Raw genomic sequence first — 18,806 nt, forward strand, 5'->3', positions numbered from 1 at the left:
TTGGCATACGCTTGATGCATTTTTCTTATTTCATCAAACCGTAAGTTTGAAAAATCAGACAAGCTCAATGCATATAGTTGATTGTATTTAAACACATAGGGTGTGTCGGTTTATATATGGAAAAATACACTTAAAAAAATATATTTTCTGTTGGTCGAAAGAGCAGACGACTTTCGGTCAACCAATATTTTCTTTTAGCCGGGGACAGCCACACAGTACAGGCAACTTTACTTCAGCAGGAGAAGGCTGGGTCTGGGGTAAAAACAGCCTCTCTAAAGCTGTTAGGGTATATCCCAAATGGCACTTTGTTCCCTATTTAGTGCACTACTTTTGACCAGGACATCTAAAGTGGCTTCCTATTCCCTACATAGTTGGAGTAGGGTGTAATTTGTGAGTCAGCCCTAAAGCCCTAAAGAGAACAATGTCTGTGTTTTGAGCCTCTGATATTCTGGCTCCCACCTGCCCTTACTGTCGATAAGGAAGCTCACACACCTTTGTGTGTGTGACTGACGGCTGTGAAACACTATGTGGCCGGAGCTGTTATGTGGACGAGAGGGGGAGAGAAAGGCTGATAATTGGTGTCCTCTGTGATGATAATGTTGTTGCCTTTTGTGTGTGTGTGTGTGTGTGTGTGTGTGTGTGTGTGTGTGTGTGTGAGAGAGTTAGTTAGTTGCTGGCTGGTGTGCTTTGTGACTCTCCACAAGGCCAGGGTCTTTGATGAATCCACTCCTGAGTGATTATCTCATTATGAACAAAGCGAAGGCCAGATTACCAACCAGATTTCTCTGGTTATGTCTTAAATAGCACCCTGTTCCCTATTTAGGGCACTACTTTAGACCAGAACCCTGTGGGAATAGGGAGCCATTTGGGATGTAGGCTATCTCTAGCTTAATCTCCGCTATGAACAAAGGAACACGGATGTTGCCTCCTCCTTTCCTTTCCTTTCTGTTTATATGTTGAGCTGGTACACAGCTGGCTAGTGAACAGACAGATAGCATCAGTCCTAGGATTCAGCTGTGTATTTAAGCAATAAGACACGAGGGGTGTGGCCAAATCAAATTCTATTGGTCACATGCACATGTTTAGCAGATGTTATTGCGGGTGTAGTGAAATGCTTGTGTTCCTAGCTCCAACAGTGCAGTAATATCTAATAATGCACACAAATCTAAAAGTAAAATAATGGAATTAAGAAATATAGAAATATTAGGACGAGCAATGTCGGAGTGTGTGTGTGTGTGTGTGCACTGCTGAGGAGTATTTCTGTCTGCAATAAAGCCCTATTGTGGGGGGGGGGGGGAATAATTCTGATTGGATGGGCCTGGCTGCCATGTGGGAATAGGATGGACTTGACTAGAATTCAGTATATACATATGAAGTGGGTAAAACAGTATGTAAACATTTAGAGAGAGGAGTGGGGGGGGGCAGCCTCCGGGACAGCTGATGAAACTGTGGGTTTGCGCAACCAAAGAAGTTCTGCATGCTCGTCATCCTCACCAGGGTCTTGACCTGATTGCAGTCCGGCGTCGTAACCAATTTCAGCCGGCAAATGCTCACCTCCGATGACCACTGGAGAAGTGTGCTCTTCACGGATGAATCCCAGTTTCAATTGTACCAGGCGTCGTGTGGGCGTGTGGTTTGCTGATGTCAACGTTGAGAACAGAGTGTCCCGTGGTGGGGTTATGGTATGGGTAGGCATAAACTACGGACAACAAACACAATTGCATTTTATCGATGGAAATTTGAATGCAGAGATACCGTGATGAGATCTTGAGTCTTATTGTCGTGCCATTCATCCGCCGCCATCACCTCATGTTTCAGCATGATAATGAACAGCCCCATGTTGCAAGGATCTGTACACAGTTCCTGGAAGCTGAAAATGTCCCAGTTCTTCCATGGCCTGCCTACTCACCAGACATGTTACCCATTGAGCAGGTTTGGGATGCTCTGGGATCAACGTGTACGACAGCATGTTCCAGGTCACGCCAATATACAGTAACTTCCCACAGCCATTGAAGAGGAGTGAGACAACATTCTACAGGCCACAATCAACAAGCCTGTTCTATGCAAAGGAGAGATGTCGTGCTGCATGAGGCAAATGGTGGTCACACCAGATACTGACTGGTTTTCTGATCCACGCTCCTACCTTTTTTCTGCATCTGTGACCAACGGATGCAAATCTGTATTCCCAGTCATGCGAAATCCATAGATTAGAGCCTAATGAATTTATTTCAATTGACTGATTTCCATATATGAACTGTAACTCAGTAAAAGCATAGAAATTGTTTCATGTTGCATTGCTCTTCTGTCGAGTCTCTGCCCCCTAGTCTCTTCTTCTGCCTCCTCCCCTCCCCACTGCTCCTCTCTAGCTCGGTCGTCACCCGTGTCAGAGGGTCTGAGTGGCGCTGGCACCAGAGTGCTGATGTGTTGGCTGAAATGTGGTGACAGTAGTCACCTTTGACAGACTGTGTGTGTGTGTGGACTAATGATAACAGGGTCCTGGTCGGTCCTCAGAGAAAATAAGACTCAAGTTGATTAACGCCGCTGCTATAGCAACGTCCGCTCTGAGTGACAGCTTGTGTTAAATGCCTGTCTTGCCACAGACTGAGCTCTCGCTCTGTTCGCCCCCGCTCTTTCTCTCTCTCTCTGTCGTCCCCCCACCCTCTCTCTCTCTCTCGCTCTGCCGTTCCCCCCCCCCCCCCACCTGCTCTCGCTCGCTCTGTCGTCCCCTCGCTCGCTCTGTCGTCCCCCCTCTCGCTCTGTCGTCCCCCCGCTCTCTCGCTCGCTCTGTCGTCCCCCCGCTCTCTCGCTCGCTCTGTCGTCCCCCCTTCTCTCGCACTTTTATTTCAGGTCATGAAACATGGGACCAACACTTTACATGTTGCGTTTATATTTTTGTTCAGGTCTATTAGGTGTACACTGTCTAGACCCTTCAAATATGCAAATTCCGGAAGTGGATTCAGGGGTGCGTTAAGCAGCGCACTGTCAGATACTGTATGTTATATTAAAATATGTTATATAGAACAAACATGCCACTCTGATATGTAAAACCAACAAATCATGACAGCTTTCTTTATGACATTGCTATCTACAACGTTTGCCTACACTGAACATGGCCCCACTCTCTCTGTATGGTAGACGACATGTTCTGTTGCCATGCTCAACTAATCTTTCCTCAACTCCTGCCTGTTCTGTGTCTCCAGCTCAGCTCTCCTCAAAACTCCTTCCTGTTCTGTCTCCAGTGGCCCAGTGTGGTGTAAGATCATGTTCCTGGTAACTCCTGTCTGTGCCCTTGCAGCAGGAAGCCCCACTTCTCTCCTCACAATGAGGGCCTTACATAAGTGTGCTATATTGTAGCCAGCAGACCAGCAGACCTTTCCTTCGCTCATGTTGTCATTGTCTTCTCTGAGTGATAGAGAAGGCTGCTCTTTACAGGGCCAAGGCTGACTACGACCTGAGCAACCTCACTCATGGTACTGGATCATAGCTGCACAACAGACAAAGGTCAGTAGGTCAGGGCTAGTGACCTCTTTCTCTCTTCCACTTCCTGTGGGTGGCCCTGCTTCCCGGTCGCCGGTTGGCCCTGTGGCAGTCGCTTGGTCACATGACAACGTGCTTATGGTGGCGACCACCTTGTTTCCCCCTGCCAGGGCCTGTGTGCCCTCAACCGTACTCTCACCGCTACTCCCCTCTTCTCCCATGCATTAACAGTTACAGGATGCCCAGTGCTACAGTAGTGAAAGGACAGTGCTGGTGGTTAAGTTGTGTACTATCCTATATGGAGACTAGAGCTGTCATAAGGCCTAGACTTTCTTGGTTACTAGATGATTTCATATGTGTTATTTCATAGTTTGGATGTCGTTACTATTATTCTACAATGTAGAAAATAGTAAAAATAAAGAAAAACCCTTGAGTGGGTGTATGTATGAAGTCAGAAGTTTACATACACTTAGCTTGGCGTCATTAAAACTCGTTTTTCAACCACTCCACAAATTTCATGTTAACAAACTATAGTTTTGGCAAGTCGGTTAGGACATCTACTTTGTGCATGACACAAGTCATTTTTCCAACAATTGTTTACAGTATCACAATTCCAGTGGGTCAGAAGTTTACATACACTAATTTGACTGTGCCTTTAAACAGCTTGGAAAATTCCAGAAAATTATGCCATGGCTTTAAAAGCTTCTGATAGGCTAATTGACATAATTTGAGTCAATTGGAGGTGTACCTGTGGATGTATTTCAATATACATCAATGTATACCTGTGGATGTATCTCTTAGCTTGACATTTACATTTACATTTAAGTCATTTAGCAGATGCTCTTATCCAGAGCGACTTACAAATTGGTGCATTCACCTTATAATATCCAGTGGAACAACCACTTTACAATAGTGCATCTAAATCTTTTAAGGGGGGGGGGGGGGGGTTAGAAGGATTACTTTATCCTATCCCAGGTATTCCTTAAAGAGGTGGGGTTTCAGGTGTCTCCGGAAGGTGGTGATTGACTCCGCTGTCCTGGCGTCGTGAGGGAGCTTGTTCCACCATTGGGGTGCCAGAGCAGCGAACAGTTTTGACTGGGCTGAGCGGGAGCTGTGCTTCCTCAGAGGTAGGGAGGCGAGCAGGCCAGAGGTGGATGAACGCAGTGCCCTTGTTTGGGTGTAGGGCCTGATCAGAGCCTGAAGGTACGGAGGTGCCGTTCCCCTCACAGCCTCGTAGGCAAGCACCATGGTCTTGTAGCGGATGCGAGCTTCAACTGGAAGCCAGTGGAGAGAGCGGAGGAGCGGGGTGACGTGAGAGAACTTGGGAAGGTTGAACACCAGACGGGCTGCGGCGTTCTGGATGAGTTGTAGGGGTTTAATGGCACAGGCAGGGAGCCCAGCCAACAGCGAGTTGCAGTAATCCAGACGGGAGATGACAAGTGCCTGGATTAGGACCTGCGTCGCTTCCTGTGTGAGGCAGGGTCGTACTCTGCGCATGTTGTAGAGCATGAACCTACAGGATCGGGTCACCGCCTTGATGTTAGTGGAGAACGACAGGGTGTTGTCCAGGGTCACGCCGAGGCTCTTAGCACTCTGGGAGGAGGACACAAGGGAGTTGTCAACCATGATGGCGAGATCATGGAACGGGCAGTCCTTCCCCGGGAGGAAGAGCAGCTCCGTCTTGCCGAGGTTCAGCTTGAGGTGGTGAGCCGTCATCCACACTGATATGTCTGCCAGACAAGCAGAGATGCGATTCGCCACCTGGTTGTCAGAAGGGGGAAAGGAGAAGATTAATTGTGTGTCGTCTGCATAGCAATGATAGGAGAGACCATGTGAGGATATGACAGAGCCAAGTGACTTGGTGTATAGCGAGAATAGGAGAGGGCCTAGAACAGAGCCCTGGGGGACACCAGTGGTGAGAGCACGTGGTGCGGAGACAGATTCTCGCCACGCCACCTGGTAGGAGCGACCTGTCAGGTAGGACGCAATCCAAGCGTGGGCCGCGCCGGAGATGCCCAGCTCGGAGAGGGTGGAGAGGAGGATCTGATGGTTCACAGTATCAAAGGCAGCAGATAGGTCTAGAAGGATGAGAGCAGATGAGAGAGAGTTGGCTTTAGCAGTGTGGAGAGCCTCCGTGACACAGAGAAGAGCAGTCTCAGTTGAATGCCCAGTCTTGAAACCTGACTGATTAGGATCAAGAAGGTCATTCTGAGAGAGATAGCAAGAGAGCTGGCCAAGGACGGCACGTTCAAGAGTTTTGGAGAGAAAAGAAAGAAGGGATACTGGTCTGTAGTTGTTGACATCGGAGGGATCGAGTGTAGGTTTTTTCAGAAGGGGTGCAACTCTCGCTCTCTTGAAGACGGAAGGGACGTAGCCAGCGGTCAAGGATGAGTTGATGAGCGAGGTGAGGTAGGGGAGAAGGTCTCCGGAAATGGTCTGGAGAAGAGAGGAAGGGATAGGGTCAAGTGGGCAGGTTGTTGGGCGGCCGGCCGTCACAAGACGCGAGATTTCATCTGGAGAGAGAGGGGAGAAAGAGGTCAAAGCACAGGGTAGGGCAGTGTGAGCAGGACCAGCAGTGTCGTTTGACGTAGCAAACGAGGATCGGATGTCGTCAACCTTCTTTTCAAAATGGTTGACGAAGTCATCCGCAGAGAGGGAGGAGGGGGGGGGGAGGGGGAGGAGGATTCAGGAGGGAGGAGAAGGTAGCAAAGAGCTTCCTAGGGTTAGAGGCAGATGCTTGGAATTTAGAGTGGTAGAAAGTGGCTTTAGCAGCAGAGACAGAAGAGGAAAATGTAGAGAGGAGGGAGTGAAAGGATGCCAGGTCCGCAGGGAGGCGAGTTTTCCTCCATTTCCGCTCGGCTGCCCGGAGCCCTGTTCTGTGAGCTCGCAGTGAGCCGTCGAGCCACGGAGCAGGAGGGGAGGACCGAGCCGGCCTGGAGGATAGGGGACAGAGGAGATCAAAGGATGCAGAGAGGGAGGAGAGGAGGGTTGAGGAGGCAGAGTCAGGAGATAGGTTGGAGAAGGTTTGAGCAGAGGGAAGAGATGATAGGATGGAAGAGGAGAGAGTAGCGGGAGAGAGAGAGAGCGAAGGTTGGGACGGCGCAATACCATCCGAGTAGGGGCAGAGTGAGAAGTGTTGGATGAGAGCGAGAGGGAAAAGGATACAAGGTAGTGGTCGGAGACTTGGAGGGGAGTTGCAATGAGATTAGTGGAAGAACAGCATCTAGTAAAGATGAGGTCAAGCGTATTGCCTGCCTTGTGAGTAGGGGGGGAAGGTGAGAGGGTGAGGTCAAAAGAGGAGAGGAGTGGAAAGAAGGAGGCAGAGAGGAATAAGTCAAAGGTAGACGTGGGGAGGTTAAAGTCACCCAGAACTGTGAGAGGTGAGCCATCCTCAGGAAAGGAACTTATCAAGGCGTCAAGCTCATTGATGAACTCTCCAAGGGAACCTGGAGGGCGATAAATGATAAGGATGTTAAGCTTGAAAGGGCTGGTAACTTTGACAGCATGGAATTCAAATGAGGAGATAGACAGATGGGTCAGGGGAGAAAGAGAGAATGTCCACTTGAGAGAGATGAGGATTCCAGTGCCACCACCCCGCTGGCTCGATGCTCTAGGGGTATGCGAGAACACGTGGGCAGACGAGGAGAGAGCAGTAGGAGTAGCAGTGTTATCTGGGAAAACCCATGGGAAAATCAAAAGAAATCAGCCAAGACCTCAGAAAAAAACTGTAGACCTCCAAGTCTGCTTCATCCTTGGGAGCAATTTCCAAACGCCTGAAGGTACCACGTTCATCTGTACAAACAATAGTACGCAAGTATAAACACCATGGGACCACGCAGCCGTCATACCGCTCAGGAAGGAGACGCCTTCTGTCTCCTAGAGATGAACGTACTTTGGTGCGAAAAGTGCAAATCAATCCCAGAACAACAGCAAAGGGCCTTGTGAAGATGCTGGAGGAAACGGGTACAAAAGTATCTATATCCACAGTAAAACAAGTCCTATATCGACATAACCTGAAAGGCCGCTCAGCGAGGAAGAAGCCACTGCTCCAAAACCGCCATTAAAAAAGCCAGACTACGGTTTGCAACTGCACATGAGGACAAAGATCGTACATTTTGGAGAAATCTCTTCTGGTCTGATGAAACAAAAATAGAACTGTTTGGCCATAATGACCATCATTATGTTTGGAGGAAAGGGGGGAGGCTTGCAAGCTGAAGAACACCATCCCTACCGTGAAGCACGGGGGTGGCAACATCATGTTGTGGGGGTGCTTTGCTGCAGGACAGACTGGTGCACTTAACAAAATAGATGGCATCATGAGGGAGGAAAATTATGTGGATATATTGAAGCAACATCTCAAGACATCAAGTCACAAAGTTAAAGCTTGGTCGCAATGGGTCTTCAAATTGGTCAATGACCCCAAGCATACTTCCAAAGTTGTGGCAAAATGCCTTAAGGACAACAAAGTCATGGTATTGGAGTGGCCATCACAAAGCCCTGACCTCAATCCCATAGAAAATTTGTGGGCAGAACTGAAAAAGCGTGTGCGAGCAAGGAGGCCTACAAACCTGACTCAGTTACACCAGCTCTGTCAGGAGGAATGGGCCAAAATTCAACTTATTGTGGGATGCTTGTGGAAGGCTACCTGAAACATTTGACCCAAGTTAAACGTCAACGCTACCAATTGCTAATTGAGGGTATGTGATGAAAGAAATAATAGCTGAAATAAATAATTCTCTCTACTATTATTCTAACATTTCACATTCTTAAAATGAAGTGGTGATCCTAACTGACCTAAGACAGGGAATTTTTACTAGGATTAATTGTCAGGAAGTGTGAAGAACTAAGTTTAAATGTATTTGGCTAAGGTGTATGTAAACTTCTGACTTGTGTGTATGTATGTATGTATGTATGTATGTGTGTATGTGTGTATGTGTGTATATATATATATATACAGTCTGTGGTGCAACATGGCGTTGGTGGATGGAGCGAGACATGATGTCCCGGATGTGCTCAATTGCATTCAGGTCTGGGGAACGGGCGGGCCAGTCCATAGCATCAATGCCTTCCTCTTGCAGGAACTGCTGACACACTCCAGCCACATGAGGTCTTGCATTAGCAGGAACCCAGGGCCAACCGCACCAGCATATGTTCTCACAAGGGGTCTGAGGATCTCATCTCGGTACCTAATGGCAGTCAGGCTACCTCTGGCGAGCACATGGAGGGCTGTGCGGCCCCCCAAAGAAATGCCACCCCACAGCATGACTGACCAAACCGGTCATGCTGGAGGATGTTGCAGGCAGCAGAACGTTCTCCACGGCGTCTCCAGACTCTGTCACGTCTGTCACATGTGCTCAGTGTGAACCTGCTTTCATCTGTGAAGAGCACAGGGCGCCAGTGGCAAATTTGCCAATCTTGGTGTTCTCTGGCAAATGCCAAACGTCCTGCACGGTGTTGGGCTGTAAGCACAACCCCCACCTGTGGACGTCGGGCCCTCATACCACCCTCATGGAGTCTGTTTCTGACCGTTTGAGCAGACACATGCCCATTTGTGGCCTGCTGGAGGTCATTTTGCAGGGCTCTGGCAGTGTTCCTCCTGCTCCTCCTTGCACAAAGGCGGAGGTAGCGGTCCTGCTGCTGGGTTGTTGCCCTCCTAAAAACGTACCCAATTTAATCTGGTTACTACTCCTGCCCAGTAACTAGAATATGCATATAATTATTGGCTTTGGATAGAAAACACCCTAAAGTTTCTAAAACTGTTTGAATGGTGTCTGTGAGTATAACAGAACTCATATGGCAGGCAAAAACCTGAGAAGATTCTGAACAGGAAGTGGCCTGTCTGACAAGTTGTTGTTCATCTTGGCTCTTTTTATTGAAGACTGAGGATCTTTGCTGTAACGTGACACTTCCTATGGCTCCCATAGGCTCTCAGAACCCGGGAAAAAGCTGAATGATATCGAGGCAGCCCCAGGCTGAAACACATTAGTGCATTTGGATAGTGGCCTGTCAGAGGACCATTAGACTGGGGCTCGTGCACGAGGGCACGAGATGTTTTTATTTTCCCTCTCTTTGAACGAAAACCACCACTCCCGGTCGGAATATTATCGCTTTTTTACGAGAAAAATGGCATAAAAATTGATTTTAAACAGCAGTTGACATGCTTCGAAGTACGGTAATGGAATATTTAGAAATGTTTTGTCACGAAATGCGCCGTGCTCGTCACCCTTCTTTACCATTCGGATAGTGTCTTGAACGCACGAACAAAACGCCGCTATTTGGATATAACAATGGATTATTTGGGACCAAACCAACATTTGTTATTGAAGTAGAAGTCCTGGGAGTGCATTCTGACGAAGAACAGCAAAGGTAATAACATTTTTCTTATAGTAAATCTGACTTTGGTTAGTGCTAAACTTGCTGGGTGTCTAAATAGCTAGCCCTGTGATGCCGGGCTATCTACTGAGAATATTGCAAAATGTGCTTTCACCGAAAAGCTATTTTAAAATCGGACATAGCAAGTGCATAGAGGAGTTCTGTATCTATAATTCTTAAAATAATTGTTATGTTTTTTGTGAACGTTTATCGTGAGTAATTTAGTAAATTCACCGGCAGTGTTCGTGGGAATGCTAGTCACATGCTAGTCACATGCTAATGTAAAAAGCTGTTTTTTGATATAAATATGAACTTGATTGAACAAAACATGCATGTATTGTATAACATAATGTCCTAGGGTTGTCATCTGATGAAGATCATCAAAGGTTAGTGCTGCATTTAGCTGTGGTTTGGGTTTATGTGACATTATATGCTAGCTTGAAAAATGGGTGTCTGATTATTTCTGGCTGGGTACTCTGCTGACATAATCTAATGTTTTGCTTTCGTTGTAAAGCCTTTTTGAAATCGGACAGTGTGGTTAGATTAACGAGAGTCTTGTCTTTAAAATGGTGTAAAATAGTCATATGTTTGAAAAATTGAAGTTTTAGCATTTTTTTAGGTATTTGAATATCGCGCCACGGGATTACACTGGCTGTTGAGTAGGTGGGACGCAAGCGTCCCACCTAGCCCAGAGAGGTTAAGTTCTGTAGTGCATCTCCTCCTCATGGACTGCACCAGATTTGCCAGTTCTTGCTGTGAGATGTTACCCCACTCTTCCACCAAGGCACATGCAAGTTCCCAGACATTTCTGGGGGGAATGGCCCAAGCCCCCACCCTCCGATCCAACAGGTCCCAGACGTGCTCAATGGGATTGAGATCCGGGCTCTTCGCTGGCCATGTCAGAACACTGACAGTCCTGTCTTGCAGGAAATCACGCACAGAACGAGCAGTATGGCTGGTGGCATTGTCATGCTGGATGGTCATGTCAGAATGAGCCTGCGGGGAAGGTACCACTTTTTTTTAGAAATGTTTTTATTTCACCTTTATTTAACCAGGTAGGCCAGTTGAGAACAAGTTCTCATTTACAACTGCAACCTGGCGAAGATAAAGCAAAGCAGTATGACACAAACAACAGAGTTACACATGGAATAAAGAAGCGTACAGTCATTAACACAGTAGAAAAATCTATATACAGTGTGTGCAAATGAGGTAAGATTAGGGAGGTAAGGCAATAAATATGCTGCAGTGGCAAAGTAATTAAAATTTAGCAATTAAACATTGGAGTGATAGATGTGCAGATGACTGTGCAAGTAGAGATACTGGGGTGCAAAGGAGCACTATATGTATGTATGTGTGTGTGTGTGTGTGTATATATGTATGTGTGTGTGTGTGTGTGTGTGTGTGTGTGTGTGTGTGTGTGTATATGTATGTATATATATATATATATATATTTTTATAATTTGTAAGTCGCTCTGGATAAGAGCGTCTGCTAAATGACTTAAATGTAAATATATGTATGTATGTGTATATTAGTACTGTGTAAACATATTAGGCAGGTGTGAATAAATGCTGTAAAATAAGAATGCTTTCGAAAATAGACATGTTTATATTTATCAATTAACAAAATGCAAAGTGAGTGAACACAAGAAATCTACATCAATTCAATATTTGGTGTGACTACCCTTTTGCCTCAAACAGCATCAATTCTTCTAGGTACACTTGCACTCTAGGGAACTCAGCACGTAGGTTGGACCAGACATCTTGGAGAACTAACCACAGTTCTTCTGTGGATTTAAGCAGCCTCAGGTGCTTCTCTCTCCATGTAATCCCAGACAGACTCAATGATGTTGAGATCAGGGCTCTGTGGGGGCTATACCATAACTTCCAGGACTCCTTGTTCTTCTTTACGCTGAAGATAGTTCTTTTTGACTTTCGCTGTATGTTTGGGGTCGTTGTCACGCTACAAAATAAATTTGGGGCCAATCAGATGCCTCCCTGATGGTATTGCATGATGGATAAGTATCTGCCTGTACTTCTCAGCATTGAGGAGACCATTAATTCTGACCAAATCCCCAATTCCATTAGCAGAAATGCAGCCCCAAACTTGCAAGGAACCTCCACCATGCTTCACTGTTGCCTGCAGTCACTCATTTGTGTACTGTTCTCCAGCCTTTCGGCAAACTAATTGCCTTCTGCTACAGCCAAAGATAACATTTTGACTCATCAGTCCAGAGCACCTGCTGCCATTTTTCTGCACCCCAGTTTTTGTGTTTTCGTGCATAGTTGAGTCGCTTGGTCTTGTTTCCACGTCGGAGGTATGGCTTTTTGGCCGCAAGTCTTCCATGAAGGCCACTTCTGACCAGACTTCTTCGGACAGTAGATGGGTATTACCAGGGTCCCACTGTTTTCTGCCAATTCTGAGCTGATGACACTGCTGGACATCTTCCGATTGTGAAGGGAAGTAAGCATGATGTCTTTTATCTCCTGCAGTTAGTTTCCTTGGCTGACCACTGCGTCTACGGTCCTCAACGTTGTCGGTTTCTTTGTGCTTCTTCAAAAGAGCTTGGACAGCACATCTCTAAACCCCTGTCTGCCTTGAAATTTCAGCCTGGGAGAGACCTTGCTGATAGAGTATAACTACCTCGAGTCTTGTTGCTGTGTTCAGTCTTGCCATGGTGTATGACTTTTGACAGTAAACTGTCTTCAGCAACCTCACCTTGACTGGTTAGCTGAGTTTGGCTGTTCCTCACCCAGTTGTATTCCTCCTACACAGCTGTTTCTGGTTCAGTTAATGATTGTGTTTCAACCTACATATTGAATTGATGATCATTAGCACATGTTTGGTATAATTGTTTAATCATTAACACCTGACTATATGCCGACAAAAATCCCTGACTTTGCAAGTGTACCTACAAGAATTGATGCTGTTTTGAAGGCAAAAGGTGGTCACACCAAATATTAATTTGATGTAGTTTTTTCTTCTGTTCACTCTGCATTTTGTTAATTGATAAATATAATCTATTAACATGTCTATTTTTTTTTAAAGGATTCTTACTTTACAGCATTTCTTCACACTTGCCTAAAACTTTTGCACAGTAATTGTGTGTGTGTGTACACGCACTACCGTTCAAAGGTTTGTGGTCACTTGGAAATGTCTTTGAAAGAAACACTTTTTTTTTGTCCATTTAAAAAAAAAAAACATCAAATTGATCAGAAATACAGTGTAGACATTGTTAATGTTGTAAATAACTATTATAGCTGAAAACGGCAGATTTTTATTTTAATGGAATATCTACATAGGCCCATTATCAGCAAACATCACTCCTGTGTTCCAATGGCACGTTGTGTTAGCTAATCCAAGTTTAGAATTTTAAAAGGCTAATTGATCATTAGAAAACCCTTTGCAATTATGTTAGCAGCTGAAAACTGTTGTTCTGATCAAAGAAGCAATACAACTGTCCTTCTTTTAGACTAGTTGAGTATCTGGAGCATCAGCGTTTGTGGGTTTGATTACAGGCTCAAAATGGCCAGAAACAAAGGACTTTCTTCTGAAACTTGTCAGTCTATTGTTGTTCTGAGAAATGAAGGCCATTCCATGCGAGAAATGTTTTCTCGTTTTTCAAGCGAAGGTCTTTTAACCTCTCTTGGGGAGGTCCCACCCACGGTTCACACTATTCAACAGCCAGTGAAAAATCAGAGCGCCAAATTCAAAACCACAAAATTGCATAATTCAAAGTTCTCAAACAAACGACTATTTTACACCATTTTAAAGATACACGTCTCCTTAATGTAACCACATTGTCCGATTTCAAAAAGGCTTTACGGCGAAAGCATAAAGTTAGATTATGTTAGGACAGTTCCAACACAAGAAAAACCACACAGCCATTTTCCTAGCAAGGACAGGGGTCACAAAAACCAGCTAAAATTAAGCACTAACCTATGACGATCTTCATCAGATGACACTCCTTGGACTCAATGTTAGACAATACATGTATGTTTTGTTTCGATAAAGTTCATATTTATATCCAAAAACAGCATTTTACATTGGCGCGTGATGTTCAGAAAATATTTTGCCTCCAATACTGCCGGTGAATCAGCACAACAATTTACAAAAATACTCATCATAAACATTGATAAAATATTAAACTGTTATTCAAAGAATTATAGATGAACATCTCCGTAATGCAACCGTTGTGACAGATTTCAAAAAAGCTTCACGGGGAAAGCACACTTTGCAATAATCTGAGTACTGCGCTCAGAAAAAGACATCAAGCAATACAGATACCCGCCATTTTGGAGTCATCTAAAATCATAAATAGCATTAGAAATATTCACTTACCTTTGATCTTCATCAGAAGGCACTTCCAGGAATCCCAGGTCCACAATAAATGTTGTTTTGTTCAATAAAGTCCATAATTTATGTCCAAATATCTCCTTGTTGTTTGCGCGTTCAGTAAGCTACTCCAAATGTAGGAAGCGCGGCCAAAATGTCACGACGAAAAGTCAAAAAAAAGTTATATTTACGTTCGTTGAAACATGTCAAACGTTGTATAGCATCAATCTTTAGGGCCTTTTTAACATAACACTTCAATAATATTCCAACCGGACGATTCCAATGTCTTGAAAAACGTTTTGGAACACAGCTACCGCGCCACAAAACTCATGTCCTTCCCTGAGTCACCAACTCGCCGGCTTTCTTGTTCGCTCTCTGTTCACTGCAAAAGCCTGAAACAAGGTTCTAAAGACTGTTGACATCTAGTGGAAGCCTTAGGAAGTGCAAAATGAACCCTAAGTCACTGTGTGTTAGATAGACAAAGACTTGAATAGACTACCAGCATCACATTTCCCACTTCCTGGTAGGATTTTTCTCAGGTTTTTGCCTGCCATATGAGTTCTGTTATACTCACAGACATCATTCAAACAGTTTTAGAAACTTCAGAGTGTTTTCTATCCAATCTACTAATAATATGCATATTCTAGTTCCTGGGCCCGAGTAGTAGGCCGTTTAATTTGGGTACGTTTTTCATCCGGCCGTGAAAATACTGCCCCCTACCCAAGAGAGGTTAAGGGAGTATGCGAGCACACTCGTTCAGTTCACTTAGCCAACTTCGACTAGCCGCCAGCCGAACTGATGCATGCTGACTCCTTTTATTGAGCAGCTTCTCCTCAGCCTACTTCTACTTTCTCCTCACAACCTCTCTCTCTCCTCACATCCTCTCTCTCTCTATCCTCCCCCTTCCCCCTGCTTCTCTTACTCTTTTCCCTACCCCCTCCAATCCTCACTGTCCTCCATACCAGGCAAACTGATGTGGAAAATAAAATTTTGCATATAGCTGCTGGAAAGCTGAGTTTGTCCATGTAGGGAAATCATGGTTAGCCGTGGTGAAATGCGTGTGTACTGTAGGGTGTTTGATGAAAGAAGACAGAACAGAATATATTTTTTGTCTCCTGCTGGGGGCTTTGCATTTAGACATTGGGGGGGGGGGCACAGCGTGTTGCCATGGCAACAAATTCTAATTAGTCCGTGCCGAATGGGACTACTTCTCTGGCCGTAGCCCAGTGTATCTGGAGCTCAGTCCTCTGCTCGGCCTACTTACTCATGGGAGCAGGGATACACTGGGATCACATCCAGCGCTCCAGGGCTTCAGACTAGACCACAAGCCAAGCTACAGGAACAAGGACCGGATGGGTCAGACACTGCCGTCAATAACTCCAGTCAAATGTATTCATTCATTTTTACGCCATGGAACACAGTGTGTGCACTGAGGCTGCGCTGGAGCCCCCGCGGTGAGAAATTAGAAGTCTATGAGCTATTCCTTTGGCAGTGATAACTCCTGAGTCCACACACACACACACACACACACACACACACACACACACACACACACACACCATCTCTCCCTCACACTGAATGGGGATGGAATGCAACGTGAAGGGGCTGTAGCCCACACTAGTCCTGTTCTCCTTTTTCTCAGAAATCCCCTGCTTTACCATCTGCTAGCAGTTCATGGACTCAAATGGCACACTATCCCCTACATCATGCTGCACACCTTTAGGGAATATGGTTCCATTTGGGACGCAGACCATGAGTTTCATCCATCTCGCCCAATACAAAATGTTTTTCTAGTGTGGGAAATTAATTGGCCTATTTTAATAATGTCTAAATTCTGTATTTTTTTTCCCCCCTGACTGTTGATAGGTTGTTTCTGGTTCCCTCCAGTCAGTTCATATTAGTTTCCATCCCCTGACTCTCTCCCGATACGTCATGTTTGCTACTTTTCTCAATGTAATTACTGCTACTGTTCTATTACTCAAAACTAAATGATGCGTGTTAATAGCTTGGTTCTTCTTCACATTAGATTAATTCCGTCCCATAGCGACATGAATCATTATCTCTCCCAATACGTCATGTTTTTCCAGTGTTGGAAATTAATTAGGGTCTATTACTAACTCTACCTTAAGCCTGTTTCCTTTAGTGTTGATGGGTTCTTGTGTTCGCTCCAGTCAGTAGCTATAAATCAATGCAATGTCTACATTTCACAACAAATGTGGGATTACTTGGATATTTAGCTTGAGGATCTTGAGGTGTGTTTTGATGCTTGTGTTCTTTCTCATTACCCCATGTACTAAGGATGTGGTATTGGTGTATATTGCTTGAGGTGTGTTTGATGCTTGTATTCCTTGTGAACTCTTTGAAGCAGGGTTGATTTTATTAGGGAAGTTTCCAGAACATGTTGCGTCTTGCTAGGGCTGGGCGATATGGCCTAACTTATGGCTGATTCATGATATACATTACCAGTCAAAAGTTTGGACACTTACTCATTCAAGGGTTTTTCTTTATTTGTACTATTTTCTACATTGTAGAGAAATAGTGAAGACATCAAAACCTATGAAATAACACATGGAATAATTTTGTAACCAAAAAAGTGTTATACAAATCTAAATATATATTTTATATTTGAGATACTTCAAAGTAGCCACCCTTTGCCTTGATGACAGCTTTGCACACTCTGGGCATTCTCTCAACCAGCTTCATGAGGTAGTCACCTGGAATGCATTTCAATTACCAGGTGTGCCTTGTTAAAAGTGAATTTGTGGAATTTCTTTCCTTAATGTGTTTGAGCCAATTAGTTGTGTTGTGACAAGGTAGTGGTGGTATACAGAAGATAGTCCTATTTGGTAAAAGACCAAGTCCATATTATGGCAAGAACAGCTCAAATAAGCAAAGAGAAACGACAGTCCATCATTACTTTAAGACATGAAGGTCAGTCAATACGGAAAATGTCAAGAAATTTGAACGTTTCTTCAAGTGCAGTCGCAAAAACCATCAAGCGCTATGATGAAACTGGCTCTCATGAGGACTGCAACAGGAAACGAAGACCCAGAGTTACCTCTGCTGCAGAGGATAAGTTCATCAACCATTAGACCCAGCCTTCCACAACCATCAGACCCACTAATCATTTTATTATTTTATCAAAATAGTCTAACCTGCTTTTTTTGTGCAATAATCACTGATCTGGCTTTCAAGTCTGTGAACATGCCCTTTTTTGTTACAAATGTAACTAGAACCATGCAAAATGCACATTCACTAATAATTATCTCTTCTTGTTGAAAATTAACACAGGGCTCATCAACAATCTCAAGCCCACGTGCTAATGATTAGTCAGCTAATCTTTATATTTCAAGTTTAGCCAACAAGGATCTATCTGCTAGCTAACAAGGATCTATCTGCTAGCTAACAAGGATCTAGCTGCTAGCTAACAAGGATCTATCTGCTAGCTAACAAGGAAAAACAGTTGAATTGTTATGAACCCACCCTTCTGTCCGTCTCCAGTTGTTTGAACAGCATACTGAAAACCATAGGTATTATAAGTCTCTATCGGGCCTCTTCATTTCAAGGTGTGATCTCAGTAGTTTTTCTTCAGCTATCTGTTACTCTTTTCTGCTATAATATTCCACAATAAAATAAACTGAGTACATGTAACAGTGTGTGGGTATCCATTTCTCTCAGATGACTCTCTCCCCAGACCTCCCCAGACCCCAGTCCTCTCCTCTCCCCAGACCTTACTTACTGTCCTCCTCTCCCCAGACCTTACTGACTGTCCCCTCCTCTCCCAAGACCTTACTGGCTGTCCTCTCCTCTCCCCAGACCTTACTGACTGTCCCCTCCTCTCCCCAGACCTTACTGGCTGTCCTCTCTTCTCCCCAGACCTTACTGGCTGTCCTCTCTTCTCCCCAGACCTTACTGACTGTCCCCTCCTCTCCCCAGACCTTACTGACTGTCCTCTCCTCTCCCCAGACCTTACTGGCTGTCCTCTCTTCTCCCCAGACCTTACTGGCTGTCCTCTCTTCTCCCCAGACCTTACTGACTGTCCTCTCTTCTCCCCAGACCTTACTGGCTGTCCTCCTCTCCCCAGACCTTACTGGCTGTCCTCTCCTCTCCCCAGACCTTACTGGCTGTCCTCTCCTCTCCCTAGACCTTACTGGCTGTCCTCTCCTCTCCCCAGACCTTACTGGCTGTCCTCTCCTCTCCCCAGACCTTACTGGCTGTCCTCTCCTCTCCCCAGACCTTACTGGCTGTCCTCTCCTCTCCCCAGACCTTACTGGCTGTCCTCTCCTCTCCCCAGACCTTACTGGCTGTCCTCTCCTCTCCCCAGACCTTACTGGCTGTCCTCTCCTCTCCCCAGACCTTACTGGCTGTCCTCTCCTCTCCCCAGACCTTACTGGCTGTCCTCTCCTCTCCCCAGACCTTACTGGCTGTCCTCTCCTCTCCCCAGACCTTACTGGCTGTCCTCTCCTCTCCCCAGACCTTACTGGCTGTCCCCTCCTCTCTTCTCTCCCCAGACCTTACTGGCTGTCCCCTCCTCTCTTCTCTCCCCAGACCTTACTTGCTGTCCCCTCCTCTCTTCTCTCCCCAGACCTTACTGACTGTCCCCTCCTCTCCCCAGACCTTACTG

At 45.4% G+C, this 18,806-nt stretch overlaps 1 protein-coding gene across 2 annotated transcripts in view; it reads left to right on the top strand.

Annotated features, from left to right (window-relative positions):
• The window catches only part of LOC106561679 (cyclin-dependent kinase 17), a 61,718-nt gene that overhangs the window by 11,010 nt on the left and 31,902 nt on the right, over positions 1–18,806 (top strand). The gene's annotated exons all lie outside the window — the stretch shown is intronic.

This window comes from Salmo salar, chromosome 10, assembly GCF_965601325.2.
Source record: "Salmo salar chromosome 10, fSalSal1, whole genome shotgun sequence".
Taxonomy (NCBI): domain Eukaryota; kingdom Metazoa; phylum Chordata; class Actinopteri; order Salmoniformes; family Salmonidae; genus Salmo; species Salmo salar.